This window comes from Ictidomys tridecemlineatus, unplaced genomic scaffold (assembly GCF_052094955.1).
Source record: "Ictidomys tridecemlineatus isolate mIctTri1 unplaced genomic scaffold, mIctTri1.hap1 Scaffold_51, whole genome shotgun sequence".
NCBI classification, from domain to species: Eukaryota; Metazoa; Chordata; class Mammalia; order Rodentia; family Sciuridae; genus Ictidomys; species Ictidomys tridecemlineatus.
Genome location: NW_027523338.1, coordinates 1,000,944 through 1,016,472, shown reverse-complemented (window position 1 = coordinate 1,016,472; position 15,529 = coordinate 1,000,944). Strand labels below are relative to the sequence as shown.

Here is a 15,529-nt window from a genome sequence, read left to right as displayed (position 1 = left end):
TAATACTTTTCTGTGGGCTGTATGAGTCCTGAATTCCATAGTAGTTAATCGGGGCCCCTTAAATGTTCTCAATGGACATAACATGCCTTGGTTGACAGCCCTATATTTGTTAATTTGTGACTAGATTTTTATTGGAAGCCCTAGCTCATAACTGAATTCCATGCTCAAAAGTGGATTGCCAAATTTACTTTTTAAAAGTGGACATTATTTTATAACCCTTTTAGAAGACTGTGAATAGTTCTCTCACTTCAGTTTTAGGTTAAAAATAGTCTCCTTTTTAAGTTACTAGTCATTAAACAAAATCTCTTGGTTTAGAGTATTCATTATACCTGGTAATCAAAATATATGTAGCACAGTATGTGTTCTATCTATGTATGTGTTATAGAAACCAAATAAGTCTTCAGAATGACTTTGTGAATCTGTCTTCTGTTTATTAATTTAGCCTTAAAATTTGATATTGCCATAGTACTGTAGTTTTCTACCTAAAACACCAAAATCCTAATGTGCTACAAATAGAAATTAAAATAAAAAAAACTTAAAAAATCACTTTTGAATGTCAACAACACTCTGCTGTTGACTGTTTTTTCCCTCAGATGTCACTTCATTAGAAAAATCCTTTAATAATAAAATGGTCTAAATGGAAGCATATTGCTATAACTTATTTTTGGTCAAAGTAGGAATTATCACTTTCCCTATTCTTCTAAAGAGTTATTTTTGCCTCCATTCTCTGTACCACCACATATTCATTCCTGTACATCTTCTTATAGATTTAGGGAAAATTTAATTCCATGTATTTTATGGTAACATTGCACTAAAGGTTAAGAAGGAAGTAGTGATTCCATCTGAAAGTTATCAATTTATTAGTGATTTGTGTGTGAAGTATTGCTGAGCTAGAAACCCCTTGAGTGTTAATTAAGAATAAATTAGCATACTCCAGAAATCCAAATCTAAGGTACATGGAATTTTTTGTGCATATTCTGATGTACTGTACTGTTTTTTTCACCTGTCATAAGACTATTGAAAATATTTAGGAATAACCATTATTTTGTTAACTATCTTTGTAGCATATAAACTTAAGTTTGGCACGGAGCAGTCCAAATTTGACTGAATTTTGTTCTGAACTGGATGCTTTCCACTACAAGAGTGTGCAGTAAAAACAGCTAGATCTAAAAAATCAGTTCCAAAGTGAACAGGATTTAAAACAAAACCCATAAAAATAATTTTTTTTGCTTGTGAAATTTGCATCTCTATTTTAGGAATCAGGAGAAACTAATTACAACTTTATTTGAGCAGCAGGAAGAAATTGGAACCCACCTGCTTTATAAAGAAATAGGCCCTTTTTTCTAGGTTAATTGACTAAACTAAATCTATTTTAAATTTCAGATGAACTACTTGCAATTTGACCGTAAAATGGTTTCTAGCAATGCCATGGAGGAATTCTTTCCTACTGTGATTTTACAAAATAGGGGGGGGGATTGTGGCCAATGCTGCTATTCCTGCCCCCCTCCCTATTTGACAGTTAAGCAAAGATTTAAACTTTCTAATTATTGCTCTTGCTTTAAACAGCCTAGATTTTCAAGGAATACTTCTTTAGAAATTCCATATACTGATCTTATTTTGGAGATACTAACTTGAGGAAACTAGCTATTAATTTTCCATCAATGTTAAACATTTACCAAGATGATTATGTTTTAAGAAGTGTAAATATGTATTGATATCAAACAATATTTTTATAAACTGTCCTGGCAAAACAAACATCATGTAGAAAAGTTAAAAGAATATTATTATAGCGATTTTAAATACTAAAATAAGGTGGTTTGTTTTACTGTACATGTATCAGATTATATAACTTTTATCCTAGAATTTAGATTTTATCTATATAGGCAAAGTCAAAGTTGAACTTTTCTAATAATTCTGTTCCCTTTCATGTTGTGGCAGTGTTTGGTGATTGCAAATATTCAGTAGGAAGCTTCTTACCCTAAAATGTTATTATACAGCTATCCTTTTGGGTTTATCCTTTTGAGAAAGCTATGGTTCACCCATCCCTTTAGAAGTTCATAGATGTCAGGTTAAGAGCACATCTATGAAGAATATAATATTCATAGTACCAGACCCACTTTGTATTCCATTGTTGTTCTACTGTTTATCTGTTTATATGATGGAAATATGTCAGAATGGTCAGAAAGTGAAGGTAGTCTTGGAATTGGCATCATTACAGTTTTAGCTTTTACATGCAATGAAATAATCAGCCTTTGTTTACACAAACCAATATCATTATTGCTCAGTATATTTAAAAACATGTATCCTATCTATTAGAAACCTGTGCATGGTAATATAAAATGCAAAGGGCAAGATAAAAATCTCCATACTCAAACAGAATAAGGTGCAGACAGACCATAACCAGGATTTATTTTCTGACATCATAAATTGTCATGATTAACATAGAAGTAATTACATTTTAAAATTCCAGATAGCTGCTTTTGGGGATACTATAGTGTAAAATTTTGCTTTGTTTAAAGAAAATGGGCTTGGCACTGAAAAGGGAATTCTAAATTCCTTAATTTAACCTTCATTTCCTCAAAAAATTATTTAAAAACCTGTACCAAGTTATTTAGACATTTGTACTTATTTAGTAGAAAAACACTTCATATTATTCTGTAGAAAACACTTCAGATTATTCTCTCTCTGAAAAAGCGAATATTCATTGAAAAACTGATCTGGTACTAACAGTTTTAATGGATACTCTCAAGTACATCTTTTCTCAAGATAGGTTTCCTCTGGCCTGGCCTTATCTCAGTTTTTCCAGTGCTAATGAGAGTATTCTTTTCAGTCACCGTAGCTGTATAGTCACCAAACATCCAGCTTCCACAGGACACATAAGCCAGAATTTGGGGATTTCGTGATCCTTTTTGAAGTAATTTCTTCCCTCAAGGTGCTTCCAGTCTGTAATGTGATTTACACTGCACTGGTAAAGGCTGGATAAATCTATAAAGAGAAAGGCCAGGAGAAACAGGTTTAGCAAACAATATGGTACAAAACTTCATCTTTTCACTTGAAGGGCAAAATGTTAAGCAAATTGCTCATTTTTTTCCCATGATGGTTCGATATATTCAGGATGGATATTGTATTTGTCAAGTCACTCAGCTCAGAAAGGTTCACCCAAATCCAAATTGTATATTTTATATATTAAATGGTTTTCCCTAACCTAAAAATAAGATGCTGAGTGTGACAGAAAATCTAAGACCATTCATTTGACAACCCATGTCCCAGGCATTCAGATCACTGCTAGTCATTTTAAGCCTTTGTGCTTGTTGGAATATTATACTAACATAGACATAAGTCATTTTTAGAAATTTTCAGCTAAATTAATAATTTAGAATAAGATTTACAAATAGTTCATTTCATCTCCTGTTGCACTGCCTTCCTAAGGAATTTTTAAAATATTAATTTCAAAGAGGAAAAGTTGTTTCCTAATGTTTGCTCTGTTTGTATTAGAAGGGAATGGTTTTCACTCAGAAAAATTTAATGAAATTTAGAAGCAAAAATTATCCAACTTTTAGAAAAATCCTATACAGTTGAAGTCATAAGGCCAAAATTGCAGGGCCGAAATTTATAACTGGATGAAAAGTATATCCTAGAGTGGACTTGGAAGTGTGTCCTATCTGACCTTGGGCCTACCTGCCCTGTGCTCTGAGTTATCCCAGTGCTCACAGGCGTCGCACCCATGTACCCCTGACTCATGCTGTGCTTTCTTGCGATCTCTCCAAGGTACCTACCAGGGCCAGTGGGCTGGAGGCATGCGGCACGGCTACAGTGTGCGCCAGAATGTGCCCTATGGCATGGCCACGGTGATCTGCTCACCCCTGCGCACCTTGCTGGCCTCCCTGCGCAGCGAGCAGAGCAATGGCAGCGTGCTCCACGATGCAGCGGCTGCAGCTGACAGCCCGGCAGGCACCCGTGGAGGCTTCGTGCTCAACTTCCACGCTGATGCCGAGCTTGGAGGCAAGAAAAAGGGCGGCCTCTTCCGCAGGGGCTCCCTCCCTTCTCGGAAGCATGAAACTTCGCAAGTCTGAGTCCAAGTCTTCCATCTCTAGCAAGCGGAGCTCCGTCCCCAGCGACGCAGCCATGAGCAGAATTAGTTCTAGTGATGCCAACTCCACCATCAGCTTTGGCGACGTCGATTGTGATTTCTGCTCCGTGGAAGACCACGTGGACGCCACCACCACTGAAACCTACATGGGCGAGTGGAAGAACGACAAGCGCAATGGTTTCGGCATCAGCGAGCGCTCCGACGGCATGAAGTATGAAGGCGAGTGGGCAAATAACAAGAGGCATGGATATGGCTGTACCGTGTTCCCTGATCGCTCCAAAGAAGAGGGAAAATACAAAAATAATATTCTGGTCCGTGGAATAAGGAAGCAGCTTATACCAATAAGAAATACAAAAACTAGGGAGAAGGTGGACAGAGCAATAGAAGGCGCACAAAGGGCAGCCGCCATGGCGAGAACCAAAGTGGAAATTGCTAATTCAAGGTATGTAAATGCAAGGTGGGTGGTTTTGCTGAGTAGGGTCATTCAAAATATTTTGTCTGTCAGTCTGCTGGTGACATCACAAATAGGTTTCTTCACTTGCCAAAAATGAGCCCAGTAGAATAAAAGTCAGAGATGATGTACTTGCACTTTTCTGAAAATTTACATCACCCCAAAATGTTGAAGATTCATCATACTTCCTTTCCTGTTCTAACTTATTTAACAGCGTGATGATGTTCACTCAGAACCTTTGCACCTCTTCCTTCATTCAGGAAGTTACCTTTTTAAAAGAACAAACCTCTGAAATACTGCTACAGAGAGCTCTGTTTTGTGTGCAATAGAGACAATCTCTCTCCACATAGAAATATACCCAGTATTAATGTGTACCTTTATTCTAATGTTTGAGTTGAACAGATCTGTAAAATTATCATTAATTCAAACTTCATTGAAGTCTTAATAGGTGAAATTGGTTTTAAGAAAGCCATGAAGATCTGCTAGATATGGCAAAAGTAGAAAGTTAAGATAAGATCTAGTGTGTTTAGTTTTAAACAACAGAGCTCCTCTGAATGAGAAAGGCAAAGAGACTCAGGCTTGTAAGAATGTCCACATTCTGTGCAGGAAAGATTAGATCATTGGTATATTAAAAGGTAAGGGGTCTGGGAAACTTGACATGGACAGATGGGACACTCACTGTGCCAAGGTTGGAAGAAAAAGCAGTAGAGAAGGGCTGGAGTGGGAGATTGAGAGTGAATAATAGATTGATAATGGGGAGGTAGGGTCAGGAGGACTTTGTACTTGAAGTTTACCATTAATATCTAGATTTGGGGATTCAGCAAGAGGGCTGGAGGAATATGTTGGGAATAAAATTTTATTATGTATGAGTATCATAGGTTAGACAAAAAGAAAGGAAAAAGTTGGTTATATGTGGAGATTTTGATGTATATTTAGATAGATACCTACTGGCTGTAGTTTTGTGTGACTTGAAGCATCAGTTTGGCATAGAATGTTAAAAATTCTGTTTCTGCCTCAGTAGTAACTCTTCTACCTCTTTTTGAAACTGCAAAGTATTAGCATGTCTTCAACTTTTTATTCTTAGCATTGAGTTAATGGACAACTCCCCCTTTTCAATTGAACCTTATGAAATTTCTGATATCTTAACTTTTTGTGTACAAAAAATGGGCAGTTTTATATGATTCAACTTAATACTTCTGGACTTAGAGAGTTTGTTGTTGCTGCTGCTATTTTATTTTTAATGCTATCTTAGGGTCACTATTTACTTCTGAGCATCCCAAACACTAATTGGAAAGTGAAAGAGGCCATCTTTTTTTTTTCACTATTTTTAGATAGATATTATGTTGAAACTCCTCAAGGTTTTCCTCTTCATCCCAAACTGAATCCTATTTTAAAGTGAATGTTTCCTGTTCACCAACGCAAACTTTCATGAAGGATTTTTTCCATTTTCTCCACAGAGCATCTTTTTATATAAATTACTTTTTTTAGTTGTAGATGGACACAATATCTTTATTTTTTAATTTGTTTTTATGTGGTGCTGAGAATCGAACCCAGGGCCTCCTGCATGAGAGGCAACTGCTCTACCACTGAGCCAGAATCCCAGCCCGAACATCCTTTATTGTAGATCATGGTTCTCTCTGGTCAGCAAGTCTACTTTCAGTTTACTTGTCAGCTGGGCTACTTGGCACATCTAATCTTGCTGGTTTCCCTGGCCCTCAGCTAATTTTCAGAGCAACTTTATACATTTTTCTAGGCCCAAGCCTCTAATTTTAAATGCATTCCTGGATTCTTCCATTTTATTTTCACATTACAACCTAGTGTATACTAAAGGCAAGTTCATTCTTGACAGATGATAAACCGGTACAGACAATCTAGCAAATGACTTATTATTGACTTTTATGACTAGTTTAAATTGGAGGAAACTACATGATACAAGCGGGCTACTTGTGATACAGAGATGATCTCTGATTATGTTAGTCTCATGAAAACCCATTTACCCAAGTCCTATTCACATTTTCTCTTTTGAAAGACTTTTAAGGGTAGGATCATATACTTTGTGAGTACTATATTTTATAGTTATAACCTGGAGAACTTTAGCCTAAAAATCTTTCAGACAGCTAACTACTGCAGATTTTACTTAACTATTTAAAAAACACTCAACTCATCATGCTAAATGCAATAAACCAGCCATGGAAGGACAAATACTGCATGATCCCACATACATGAGGTATCCAGAATGGTCAAACTCAGAAACTGAATACAGCAGTAGTTGTCAGGGAGTGGAGGGGGGAAATGGGCAATTATTGCTGATGAATAGAAAGTTAGTTATGCAAGTTGAATAATTCTAGAGATCTGCCATACATCACCGTGCCCGTAGTTAACAGTACCAGATTGTGCACTTAAAATTTGGTGAGGGCAGGACTCATGTTAAGTGTTACCCCAGTTTAAAAAATACTGCTATTTGGGTGACATAATAGAAAGATTAAACTAAACTTTTATATTTTGCTTATTTCAATTTTTTAGTCCTTTTCAGATTTCTTGCTATAATTACTACTACAGATATAGAGTTTTGCAACTTGTTCTTGGAGTGGGTAGCTGAAGGACTAACATTCCCCATGTATTAGCTCTTGAGATTAGAATTCTACTGTCTTTTTAAATTTTTTTTAATGGAAGATTTTCTTAAGGTTTTAGAGATTGCTGCCTGGAAGGAGGAACTTCTAGCTATGTTATTAATAACTGTGGCTCTTTATAATGCCAAAATATTTGCAGAGTCCTTCCTGGTCCTTCTGCAGTTGCTGTTACTGTTGAGTTTTGAGTCCCGCTCCCCCCCAATGCTGGGATGGAATCCAGTGCCTCCTTCATGCTAGGAACACACTTTATCATTGAATTCCACTGCCAGTCCAATATTTTAGCTTTTAAAAATATTGAAAAATTAAGAACATAAAATGATGGGTTGTCCTGTCCCCAGCTCGGCCCAATCATGTCAGAATAAGAACTAGAAACTAAGACTTCTGGAGCTTACTGCTATGGAAATCACTAGTTCACCAGTAGCAATACAGGAAGATGACCACTTAATAGTTAACAGCCATTCAGTTTGTCCACCCAGATGGTATTGATCTTGATTCTGTTATTTTTTATGTGTTAGAGGATTTTGTTTGTTTCTTACATCCCAGAAAATATGTCTGCCTTTGTACCTTTACCCCATGTTATCTCATCCCATTTTATCTTAAGCAGAAGATAAAAGTTGACTTTTAGGGACAATAGTTGTAGCCTTTAACAGTGTTCCCTAAGGGAGATAGGAGACATAGAACCAAGTACCTTTGGGATCTATAGACTTTGTTTTGTTTCTGTGAAGGGAGAGGGGGTGCTGTTTCTCCCAGTCAACACATAGGAGGTAGGAGGCTTGTTTCTGCAGGATTGTTGTGCACCCTGCATAATTCTCATGATGGGCATGACATAATGGTGGGTAGAAGACATCACACAGTAGACTAGGTACTTTACTAGCGAGTCAAAACTGAAGGAATGTTCATTACTTGCTGAGTCCTAGAAAATTTCTTTAGGTTTCTGCTGCGATGCAAAAAGTACTGTGTTGATGAGATTTAACCAAAAAATTTTCCCCTTTTGTCTTGGTTGAGAGTAAAAATCACTACCCTTAACTAAAAAAAATCTCAACATTGTTTTTAAAGAAATGTTCAAGAGGTGGTAGAGCAACTTGGAATATATGGAGAATTAAGCATGCCTGGCTTTTACTGAAGCTGCTCTATGCCAGTAGCTGACACGCCAACTCTTTGCCTGTAATGCCACCTGTCCTGTTTTGTAGAAGCACACACTACCCTGGGGGACTTTAGGACAGGGAGAGCCAGCATCCACACCCAGGCCTCTCAGTCTTTCCTTCATCCACATTTACCCAGACTGTTTTGTTGGACCCTTTTGAATCACTGGAATTCTGTTTAGAGCATTGTAACTAAAATGGGTCTCCTGATACTTTCTAGAAAATATAATGGACAGACTGTGTTTTGGTAGAGAAGACTGAAAGCCCCTAATCTCCAATCTGGAAGAGTCATGAAATCTTGTCTGGTCCAAGGACCTTAATTTCCAAGGCAGAGACTGATCATTCCAGTTTCGTACAGTTCCTTGGGTGTTCATTGGAATTTCCTCACCTCTTACCTGCAGTAATTCCTTGCCATCCCTGTCACTTCAGTCACATTTTTCATCTGGTTATTGTTGATTCCAATCAACTTTTTTAAAAAAAGATGTTTTAAAGAAGTTACTGCTGCTTGAGTAAGATGATTAAAGGAATAACTTTAAGGGAAGGCATTTGATTAAGAGAGCAAATGAGAAATGACCCTTGGGGAACTGCACTTCTGTGGAAATGAGTATGGACTGGAGTATAGCTCAGTGGTAGGGCACTTGCCCAATATGTGCAGGGCCCTGGGTTTCATCCCCAGCACCATAAACAGGGAAAAAAATAGATAATTCGATCATTTAGGAAGGGGTATAGTCAGAAGCAGTGCTTTGTGTGCTCTGAGCTGTGGGGGAAGTAGTTGCCATGCTAGAGGATAGAAGATACACAGGAAGACTGATGGGAGACAGCTGCCTAAAGCAATTAAGAACCCCAAGTGTTGGCTTATGCTAGCGGGCCATATCAGACCTGTGAGAAGAAACCAGAAGGTGTGTGGGGGGTTAGAAAGGTAGTTAGAACTACTCCATTCTGCCCACCTCACCTGACAGCTTCACTCAAGCTAGTGGAGCTCACTGGTACATAGCTGGCTGATCTCCCAGCATTTCCCTGAAGGGTCAGTAAGTGGGACAGGCCCACCAATCATGTGGGACTGTGCTGCTGCTGTCACCAACCTCTCTCCGACCATTAGTGCCACTTCAGGTGATAACAGTGGCACCTAGACAGGTCATGACCTAGACAGGTCATGTTAGGAAGGAGACTGTTCTCCCTGCTGCCCAGCCTCAGCCCCAACCCTAGGTGTGGGGTTGTCACAGGTGTGGCTGTATGAGGCATGGAATCAGTTGGATAGAATGTGAAGGGCCTCCAGTCTGGGTGAGCTTGCTACTCCATCTGTCCTCAGAACTAGAGGTTGGATTCCATGTTTGCCAATTTTAGACTTAAAAATAAAAATGATACATGCTCTTCCTGTAGGATTAAAAAAAACCAACTCTTTCCCATACTTTCTATTTAAAAGATACAGTTTCATGCCACACTCCCCTCAAAGTGACTCAGCTGTGACAGCTTTCTTTACGTGGGGAGGAGAGTTGATGCTCAGCCCTTCCCTCTACATGGTCAACTCCACAGTCCTCATTCAGATTTAGGCGTAAAGTCTTTTCCTCACAGGTTCCTGGACCCCACATCCTCCCATTCCACTTCCATCCTCTAGATTTAAATCCCCCCAGTTACACTAAATTACTGTTGCACATCAGTGCATTTGTTGAATATCTCTTGCCACAACTGGATTGGGAAAGATGGACTGATCCCAAAGGACAGTTTGCTCCCTTTTGTGTATTCATCATAAGCTTAGATCACGGACGTAGGTAAGTGCTCTAGTAATGATGAATGAAGAATTAAATTCTTACCGCTTAGGGTATGAGTGCTCCTTCTAATTTGATTTTGCTGGGCATTTATGAACTATAGCTGGAAGTAAGGAAACTTAGCCCCCAATAATTCATACTATACTAATAGTCCAGAAAGTGCAGAAATTGCAAAAGTGTGGGTCTTAAGTACCCTTTCAACTTCATTATTATCATTATAAGGCATGGCCAGAGAATAGAACTTCAAGTTAAGCCAAACTTTTCTGCATTCTTCACAGGTATTGAGCTGATCAGTGGTACATATGAATGTTTCTCTTAAGACACGGCAACTCCAGGAAGTCAACTTACTCTAATAATATTGTTTCATCCCATATACATTTGACATCATGGCAGTATATTCTAAGTCAGGAAATGGGAGTTTATTTTCTTCTAAAACTCAAAGTCTGCTGAATATTCAGCTGTCCTTACTACTTTTGAAAAATTTTTCTTGTCCTGACATTTGGGGTCGGGGAGGGGAACATTGTTCTTAAGTTCAAATAATATGATATCAGTTGAATACATCAGGTTGGGTGGGGTAGATAGAACTGTGCTGTGCAAGGTTGCTTGACTTGATTCACACTTCACTCATGAGTAATTTAAACCCAATGTCAGCCATGAGTCAGTATATGTTATGTATCCAAATTAAACTGAATACTATTGATTTTTAGGGAAAGATTCATTCTTTGCCAAGTTATTATGAAAGGACAGGACTTTAACATTTTTAATTTCTATTGCACAAAAGGATACCCTTTCTCTTTCACAAATCAAAATTAATCATTTACATAATTAATCGTTTCTCTTCTGTAATATTAGTGGTCATATTTCTAAAAATCAACTTTAAATTACCTTTTCCATGGCTTTTTTGTTTTTCTTTTGTTTTTGACTGGGGCTCTGATTAATTTTTAGTTAGCACAATGATTATTGTAGGAAGATGAATTCCTTCTAATGCCTTGAAACTTATTTCTTGAGGAGACTGTTTGACAGGTCAACTTACAGGAATTTACAGCTAAAAAGAACATTACTTGGAGCTGGGGTTGTAGCTCAGTGGTGGAGAGCTTGCCTGGCACGTGTGAGGCACTGGGTTGATCCTCAGCACCACATAAAAATAAATAAATAAAATGAAGGTACTGTGTCCATCTACAACCCCCCCCCAATATTAAAAATAAAAAAGATCATTATGTAATTATTTTCTTTAGTGGTGATGCCTGTCTTATTTCATATCTGCACCTTGGCTGCCCAACCCCATTCCCACCTATTATAACCAGCACTTCTCTGAACAAGTTCCAGAGGTTTGGTTAAAACCCTCATCTGAGGCTCACAAAAGTTACTGGAAGCAGAGGCTAATATTCACCTTGCCTTCACAGTGGGATGGTTTTGAAGATTGAATGAGAGAGAATGTCACAGGGCTTTGTAAATGATCAATTAGTGAATTCAGTTAATGTCCAGGGAAGTATTTCAATCCTAATAGTACCATTTTCAAAAGTAAAAGTTGGTAGAAGACCAAGAAGCCAGAGTGGGATGGAGGTAAAATGGAGTGAGGAAGAAAAGGGAAGGAAGAGAAGACTTGGGAGGCAGCGGTAAGCAAAAGAAAAGGGATAAAACCCATCAAGCCCACCGCCTGAACATAGATGTGAGTACATATCAAGATTTGCTGAGGAGGGCCGAGGGTCGATTGCAGAGAGTGTACTTAGCATGCACATGACTCTGGGTTCCATCTCTAGCACCGGGTTCTGTGTGGAGTCAATGTATTTTTTTTTTTTTGTCAATAGGCAATCATCCAGCTATCTATATATGTATACATATAATGGTTTTCTGTTTTTTTTTAATTGATATCAGGAATTAAACCCAGGAATGCTTAACCACTGAGCCATATTCCAAGCCCTTTTTTATATTTTATTTAAAGAAAGGGTCTCACTGAGTTGCTTAGGGCATTGCTAAATTGCTGAAACTGTCTTTGAACTTGTGATCCTCCTGTTACAGCCTCCTGAGCCACTGGGATTATAGGCATATGCCACTGATCCCAGCCAGTTACATATTTTTAAAGACTGAAAAGAAATGGCATATGTATTTCTATTGAATTATGCTGGGCTACTATTCTGAAGACAATATAGGATAATAAAATATTTTTACCTTCATATTGTTTAAGTATGTTTCTGTAGGTCATTATGGTCCTTTTATGCATATTATAATTTTTTATTGTACAGTAAGGGTTTAAATGCATGTTTCTCCTCTTTACCAAAGAATTCCTGTCTCAAAGGGAAGAAAGCATGGAGCCTGATCTAACTTCCTCACGTTTGTCTCCATGCTGTTTAAAGAAACTAATGCTTCTCTATCCAGGACACAGAAGCATGCACCAAGGATTCTCTGTGGATGTTCAGAGAGAGCAACTGGAACCTAAAAGATGACCTCCCAGGGGGCAGCTGTGTCCTGCCCCCAAGGAAGGTCTAGGCTTAGATGCAGTAGTACTAGGAGGTGTAAAGGAGACATGGAGCTCTAGTGGGGGCACCCCTCCTTCAGCTCTGCAGTTACAACACCTGGAGTTTAACAGGCCATTATGCACAACATGGGAACACATTGTGTTAGGAGAACTTGGTAAAACCTTCTTTGGGTACTTTGCTTCTGAATATCTTTCTTTTAAAACCTCTTCCTCCAGTCCCACACCCCCACAAGTCCAGGCTCATTCACAAACTCGGAGGCATTGAGGTAGGCATGCATTTCCATGACTAATAAGTAGGTTCAATTGAATACAAATTTAATGAGAATTAGTTGCAGGCCATAATGAATGGAAAGATCACACAGTAATCCAGACTTTTAGGTTATTAAAAACATGCATTTTAAAACTCAAGTCTTGTAGGCATGTCTCTCTATTTTTATTACTGAACAAGGAAGGCCAGGCAGGAGAAGATGCTTTTCTGTGCCATGAATGGGATATGAGATAATATTTAATTGTGCAGAAATCTACTTAGTGAAAACTGGCTGGGAATACTAGAGAAAAAAAAAAAACCAAAAACCCAGGATGATGGCAAGCGAGGTTTGGGGGACACATATTGACCTTATTTTAACTCTAGAGTTTGCTTAAATCATTCAAATTTAAACGGATTCCATCTCATTTAGCTCTGAAATATAACACTGTCCTGGTGGTATAAGTTTGAAGAATTAAAGCAGCAGATTGTTTTTAGTATAGCTTCATCTGTAACAGAAAACACCCTACTATTATAATTTCTGGAAAGTCCCCCAAATTGTGACAGCATTCATATTCTGGATTTCAGCATTGACTGGAGAATTCTGTTTGGGGCAAGTGGTAGAGTTGGTGTACAAGCTCACAGAGCTGGGAGGCTGCTCCTAGCAGCAGCTGCCAGGCAGCCGAAGCACCCTGCTCACAATTTTCCATTATGGATTAAGCTGACTTTGCCAATCTCACTTTACTCAAGACACTAGACTGGATGCTTGCAAGACTAGTGCCTTGCAAATCTTTGAGATGCTTTTCTTATTATAGATGAAATATGAACATTGTGTTTAGGAACAGGGTCCAGCAAATGCCAAAGGTATTTATGCAAGTCATTCAGCTTTAGTACAAGAGCCTCCTGAGAATAAAATCAGCTTTTCATAATTTTGCCCTTCTATTTTAATTGGTGTTTCACATTTATTTGTATAGTATGCTAAATGAAAAATAAGCTTCTTTCTCAGAAATTTAATATGTAAGGAATCAAAATTGCCTTCAAAACAGTGTAACACTTTGAAGTCAATCTTCTTAGAATTTCCATGTGGCCAAAAGAAACATTTAAGCCAACTAAAATATATTTATTCACTTTCTAGCAAAACAATAGATTTTATGCCAACGATCAACAGATAACTTCTGTTATACTTTTTTGTTAATTTTTTAAAAATTCTAAAGAAGATTAAACCTTTTGGCAGATTTTACTCTGTCAAGGTTTGGTCTCAGTTGCTTGGGTCTGAAAGTTCCTGTTTAACTTTTTACATAGATGTGGGATATTTTCAAATTTGATTTTTGAATTTCTAGATTTAATGTATTTTCTTGCATTAGGGGAATGGTTAGTCAGAACATGTTGAGGAGATACACCACAGAAACCAGAAATCTAGGGTTCGGGGGTAAGAATGGAGACACATCAGGTGATGGAGTGTTACCTACCCTCCCACCAACCCTGGTGACTCGTTTCCATCCTCACTCCTGCTTGGCCCAGTGATTTGAAAATCATTTGAGCTGTGGATGCATTTTCTCATTGTATTAATAGGTTGTCATGTAAATGTAAAATCATGATTAAGACCTAGTTCTTTCCCTTCATGGAGTCTGGTTAGGCAGATTTTTTTTTTAAAGAGAGAGTGAGAGAGAGAGAGAATTTTAATATTTATTTTTTAGTTCTCAGCAGACACAACATCTTTGTTGGTATGTGGTGCTGAGGATCGAACCCGGGCCGCACGCATGCCAGGCGAGCGCGCTACCACTTGAGTTAGGCAGATTTTAAAAAGCAGTTACCTATCAGATAATTGGAATGTTGCTGTGAGCTTAGGTAGCACATAGCAGGGGCTTAATCATAGTCTGGGGCTGGAGGCAGGATTCTGCAGGCAGCATCCAGCCTGGCAACCACAGGATGTTTTTTTTTCAGAAGACACAGGAGGGTGCAAAGGACAATAGCCCTTATATATTTGAGGGCATGACAAAATGTGGAATGTCGTCGGAAAAGGGAATGGTAGTTGTGGGGGGTGGGGAGGTCTGAGAGATGAATAATAACGGAAAGACCACTGTGGCTGCAGGTAGCAGAGGGATTGGAGAAGGTAAGGGGCAGTAAAACTGGAGACAATTTTAAGTAGTCACCTGGTAACTAGTAATCTGGGTAAGAGCCCACAGGTTGAGCTAAGCAGTGGCAGTGGAGATGGAAAGAAGCAAATGCATGGATGAGAGCCCCCCACCCCTGCAGACCCACTAGGACTGACCAGGTGCTGAGTAGGTGTGGGAAGTGTCAGAGTGACTCCTGAGCTCCTGGCTTGGCCAGCTGGATGGATGGTGGCCCTGTTTACTCAGACAGGAAACTTGCGGAGAAAGATGAATTTGGATTTTTCACTTCTTATATTTTGAAATGCAATCCCAAATGATTACAGAGAACATGGGCCTGGGACTGTGAGAAATTAGCACTGGACTTGTGATCTGCCACAGGGTTCAGTTCAGATCCCAACTCTAAGAAACAAAGATGTTTAGGGGACTTACAGAGGAAGAGGAATCCTGTGTGTGTGATACTAGACACAACTCTTTTTAAGAGGTAAAGGTCAGCAGCTCTCGCCTTAAATGAGTAGGAATCCATTGACTGATGACAGTGCAATTCAGGTATCAAAATTTCTGTCCTGAATTTACAAAATTATGCTTTCTAAGATTTCTGACTAGGGAAACTACCCAG

General features: G+C 38.6%; 1 pseudogene; it reads left to right on the top strand.

Annotated features, from left to right (window-relative positions):
• Positions 1–15,529, top strand: part of LOC144373847 (junctophilin-1-like) — a 71,788-nt pseudogene that overhangs the window by 1,909 nt on the left and 54,350 nt on the right.